This window comes from Wolffia australiana, chromosome 20 (genome assembly GCF_029677425.1).
Source record: "Wolffia australiana isolate 7733 chromosome 20, ASM2967742v1".
Taxonomy (NCBI): domain Eukaryota; kingdom Viridiplantae; phylum Streptophyta; class Magnoliopsida; order Alismatales; family Araceae; genus Wolffia; species Wolffia australiana.
This window is the reverse complement of record NC_135854.1, coordinates 1,096,952-1,102,951: the sequence shown is the minus strand read 5'-3', so window position 1 is coordinate 1,102,951 and position 6,000 is coordinate 1,096,952.

Sequence of the window (6,000 nt, the reverse complement as noted above, 5' to 3'; positions counted from 1 at the left end):
CTTTTTCTGTCAAAGAAGTTTGCCACTGATGGTTGGTTAGAAGAGCTCCCTTTTGGACCCTTCAATTCATGATACTCTTTACGATGCACATTTAGCAACTGTCGCCATAGGACTGTAATACAACTATACTTGTTCTGCTCTACTATCACTGCACGACCCCTAGTACGAGTCGCACATAAATTGCATATCAAAACCTTAGGCGACCTCTGTGAAGTGTATCCGTGCGACACATTCGTTCTTCCTCTTTCTCTTCTTTTGGTTATGGCCAACACTCCCTTCTGACAATGTAGAGCTCTCAGAGGAAGCAGAAGTATGCGATCGAGGTGTTCTAGGAATTTTAAATTACAATTTCATCCTAAATTACGAGAAAGATAGATAGATCAATTGGGAGACAAAGATAGAGACAGATCAACAGAAAATCTCTTCCAAATATTAGCTGATCCATTTTTACGCAATACAGCACAAATACCATGGTTTATTCAAGAAAACAATGTTTCATGGATCAAACATAAATACCATGGTTTTAAAATTTTAATCAAGGGTATGCCAACCATTCCATTGGAATACGACAAAGACATCAGGTAATATTTCTGCCGAAAAGAATATGGTTTGATCTTTAGAATGTCATTGTAGACAAATACATCTTTATGATCCTATCATTCCATGTCCAAAGGACAGCGGGTGCTGTTATTTTTTACATCATGTCAAAGAAAGTATTCAGTATTGAATGACTTCGGAACAACAGTAAAATAGAATCAAGAACAGATAACTTGCTTCCAGAATTTTTTTGTGACAGAATATCCTTCTCAAAAGAAGATTTGTTTCTAAGCGATGATCAATACAACCAAAATTTTATGCGGACATAGAGAGAGAGAGAGTGAAACCAACATAGAGAAAAGGAAGTTATATGAAAAAAGCAAGCCAAATCAACACGAACCGAAATCAAAATCAAAAACAAAAACTTACCAAAAACTAAGCAACCCGAATTCCAAAAAGACTGTGCTTCCTATGCTCCTCAACCGAATCTGCACCAGAACAGCGAGTCTGCCGGGTGCCAACGGAAACCGTACAAAGAGAGTGAGAGTTTGGATAACCGAACGACCATGTGTAGAGACAGAGACTCGGAGAACAAGAGGGAGAGGGAGAGGTAGAAAGTGAGTGAGTGGACGTGTGTGAAGGAAATAAGAATAGGGAGAGGGAGAGGGAGAGGAAGATGGAGAGAATGAAAGTGACAGTGAGAGTGTGAGAGAGAGAGAATAAGAGAGAAGGAGAGGGAGAGGGAGAGGGAGAGAGTGAGCGAAAGAGAGAAGAAGAGGGAGAGGATGAGAGTGTGTGAGAGAGAGAGAAGAAGAGGGAGAGGGTGAGGGTGAATGAAAGATAGAATAAGAGGGAGAGGGTGAGAGTGAGTGAGAGAGAGGAAGACAGAGAGAATGAGAGTGACGGTGAGAGTGAGAGACAGAGAATTTGAGAACAAGAGGGAGAGGAAGAGGGAGAGAGTGAGAGTGACAGTAAGAGTGAGAGACAGACAGAAAGAGAAAAGGAGAGGGAGAGGGAGAGGGAGAGAGTGAGTGAAAGAGAGAAGAAGAGGGAGAGGGTGAGATTGAGTGAGAGAGAGGAAGATAGAGAATGAGAGTGACGGTGGGAGTGAGAAACAGAGAATTGGAGAAGAAGAGGGAAAGGGAGAGGGAGAGAGTGAGTGGAAGAAAGAAGAAGAGGGAGAGGGAGAGCGAGAGGAAGTGTGTGAAGGAAAGAAAATAGGAAGAGGGAGAGGGAGAGGGAGAGGAAGAGAATGAGTGAGAGTGAGAGTGAGAGTGAGAGACAGAGAGTAAGAGAGAAGGAGAGGGAGAAGGAGAGAGTGAGTGAAAGAGAGAAGAAGAGGGAGAGGGTGAGAGTGAGTGAGACAGAGGAAGACAGAGAGAATGAGAGTGACGGTGCGAGTGAGAGACAGAGAATTGGAGAAGAAGAGGAAGAGGGAGAGGGAGAGACAGAGAGTAAGAGAGAAGGAGAGGGAGAGGGAGAGAGTGAGTGAAAGAGAGAAGAAGAGGGAGAGGGTGAGAGTGAGTGAGACAGAGGAAGACAGAGAGAATGAGAGTGATGGTGAGAGTGAGAGACAGAGAATTGCAGAAGAAGAGGGAGAGGGAGAGGGAGAGAGTGACAGTGACTGTGAGAGTGAGAGACACAGAGTAAGAGAGAGGGAGAAGAAGAGGGAGAGGGAGAGGGAGAGGGAGAGAGTGAGTGAAAGAGAGAAGAAGAGGGAGAGTTAGAGGGAGAGAGTGAGTGAGAGAGAGGAAGACATTAAAATAGAGAATGAGAGTGACGGTGAGAGTGAGAGACAGAGAAATGGAGAAGAAGAGGTAGTGGGAGAGCCTGAGAGAGTGTGTGAAAGAAAGAAGAATAGGGAGAGGGAGAGAATGAGAGTGATAGTGAGAGTGAGAGACAGAGAAATGGAGAGGGAGAGGGAGAGGAAGAGTGAGTGAAAGAGATGGAGACAGAGAGAATGAGAGTGACAGTGAGAGTGAGAGATAGAGAAATGGAGACTGGGAGAGCGACGAGAGAGAGAGAGGAAGAGAGAGTGATAGAGCGGAAGGAGAATCAGAGTGACTGTGAGTGTGAGAGATGGAGATGGAGAAGAGGAGGGAGACGGAGAGCGAGAGGAAGAGTAAGTGAGAGAGAGAAGAAGAGGGAGAGGGAGAGAGTGGGCAAGTTCGTACCTCACCGAGAGATTAGGCAGCTGGAGATCTGAGAAAGTTCAATGCCGAAAAAAGCTCCGGTGCGCTCCACATTTGACGGCTGGAGCAACGAGCGAGGGGAGACTGGGAGAGCAACAACCAACGAGGGACGGAGGGAGCAGGGGGACTGGGAGAGCGATGGTCGACGAGGGACAGAGGGAGCAGGGGGGCTGGGAGAGCGACGTCCGACGAGTCACGGAGGGAGAGGGGGGCTGGGAGAGTGACGGCCGATGAAAAATACCTAAAAATAGAGAAGGGGGATTAGAGATGACGGGAGAGTGATGAGGGACGGAGGGACTGAGGGAGTAGGTGCTGGGAGGGGGGGGGGAGGAGGGAGATTGGGAGAGCGACGAGCCAACGAGGGAGGGACTGAGGAGGGATGTATTTTTTACGTATTATTTAAAAAAAAAATACCCAAAAAATCGCACAATTCGCACAAACCAAACCGCACATGGGTCTGTCTGATGTTCTGTGCAAATTTGATTTTGTTCTATTCAGAAATCTGAACAGAACGAACAATTTGCACAAAGCGAACAGAATGATCATGTATAGTATGGAGACACTAAGGATAGATAGGTATAATACGAATCCCTGAATCGTATTATACCGAACTATCAATCAGGTTGATTCACGTCACGGTTGTGTAAGTGGTCCTTAGACCTGAGACACCAAAGACGTCTTGTGGAAGGACAATTGTACTTTGACTATGACTTATGTTTCCCTAATTATGGGATTCAAAATAGTCTTAGTTCAGGTACATCAAGAAGTTCACAAAGACGATTGAGCGGTCAAGATGGGATCGTCTACCCTCGATGTAAGAGGTGACAGCTCAAGGAAGATGATGCGATGAAGTCCTTGGCTAAGGCAGTGAAATATCGAAGAAGAGTTCTCCGATGATTTCTGAATGCATCAGTACTAACTCAGATGATCGATTAGGGTTTGACAGTTGACCATACCCTAAGTCGTCCAAGGAGTGTCAAGTGGATGAGAGACTATACGTACATGATAACCGATGACGAACAGGTTCCATGAAGTGAGTCAATACACACTCCTTTATATATTCTAGAACACGAGGTGTAGATTGGCACCCCACGTGTTGAAGACTCAATCTATCGATTCGGTTAAATTGATCCGACATTAATTAATCTATATAATCATATAGTTAATTAATTTGGAAGGCCAATAAAGGTTACTGGGCCATTGGAGTCGTTAACTAGACTAATATATGGGCCTAGAGGGTCACACACAAATGGTCTTTTGGACGTCAGAAGATATACTTAAGTTTTGGGGGGGTTTATGAAAAATACCCACTTAGTATAAATAGGAGAAGGCCCTAAATGAAATTCACACAAGACAGAATTGTTTAGGGGCCTTCCCCTTCTTCTCCCTCTCGCAACACCCCTCTCCATGCCTGATGCCATCGAAACGGCATAACGATGACGGTGGAGGTAGAACGGGGTCATCAATGAGAAGGAGGAGATTTGACATGTTGAGGATCGTGTGGATACATCTAGAGGCTGCACACTTGTGCAGCTCAACTCGTCTCACTTCGAGATCCAAGAAATCACAGATGTAATCCATGCAAAAGGTACATTGTTTCTTGGTTTTATGGATGTCGTTCAGTTCCATTCAAGTCTTCCGCTGCGAAATATTTTGATTTATTCATCCATATCAAGTCCTCTAGAACCCAACAACGAGGAGTAATATCCAGATAGAAGAAGGGAGACCCCTCATGGAATGTAGCCAATGAAGACCCCTTTTCGAGCACAAGGGGCGAGTTTAGAAAGAGATGGGAAGTGATCTTGGACAGCAATGCATCCAAACGCTCGTGGAGGTAAGGAAAAAAGAGTGGCCTTCGAGTGAAGACAACAAAGTGGGATGTCGTCGTTGATGGCCGTGGAGGGGAGACTGTTTTGGAGGTATGTGGTGGTGAGAATAACATCTGACTAGAGATACTAAGGGACATGCATCTCAATAAGAAGTGTGCGAGCTATGTCAAGTAGGGAACGGTGTTTTCGTTCGGCAATGTCATTTTGTTGTGAGGTGTGACGACAGAAGGTTTGGTGAATTATACCACGATCACTAAAGAAGGTTTGAACTAACTCCAGGGCATTATTGCTACGAAAGACTTTTAGGGTAGTGGAGTGTTGAGTTTGTATCTCATTAAAGAACTAATGATTGTAGATGAAACTTTGGTGCGATCATGGAGAAGGTAGGTCTAGCTGACTCTAGTATGGTCATCAATGAAGACAACGTAGTATCGATGGCCATCAATAGAAGGAGTGCGCGAAGGACCCCAAACATCACAATGGAATATGTCAAATGGAGAAGACGTGGGTAGTCCATCACGGCGTGGATAGGGGGGAAGATGATGTTTCCCTAATTGACATGACTTACACAAAAAGGAGTGAGAGAAGGAAATATTGTGTGTAATTTTTCAAAGGATGGATATTCCAAGCGTTGATGCCACAAAAATGAAGATAATTTTGAAGTCGGAGAAGATAAAAGTGACCAAGGACTAGATGGGTTGTCATCGGAGATGAGCTCGTAGATCGCATGTCCATTCTCGCGGCCCAAGCCAATCCTCCCCCCAGTATGCAAATCCTGGAAGGTGCAATAAGTAGGAAAAAACGTTATGGAGCACTATTGGGTACGGGTGATAGTGCTAACTGGGAGCAGATTGGCCAAAAATCGGGGAACATGGAGGACTTGGGTGAGAGGTAGGTGTGATGAGGCAATGGTATCGCCGAGCCCTTTGATTGGGATGTTCAACCATTGGCAATGGTGACGAAAGGAGATAGGGAAGTAGGTTTGTATGATGAGAGGATGGAGGATGTGCCAGTCGTGTGTTTGGAGGCCCCTTAGTCAATAATCCATGACGAAGATGAAGAAGTAAGAAATGTGTGTGTACCTGATGTGGACGGGGCAGATGTTGGCAATGGATGAGAAGATCCAAATAAGCTTCTGAATTGCCAGAATGCATCCAGCTTAGCTAATGTAAGTGTCACCTAAAACGCCGGTAATGGGACACTCGATGGCCAGGGTGGAATTGGAGTGACTTGAGTTTCCACCACTAGCTGGGCAGATTGCGACTTCCCAAATTGCTTCCAACACTTGTTGGAAGAGTGATTTTGTTTTTCGTAGTAGTAGCATATGGGAATGGAATTTTGTCTCTTCCAGCGAGGTGGTCGACTACCTACAGTCCTCGGAATAAACAATGCTCATAGTGCGTTGAAATAGTAGGAGAAGCCCCCTATGAGACGTGTGACAC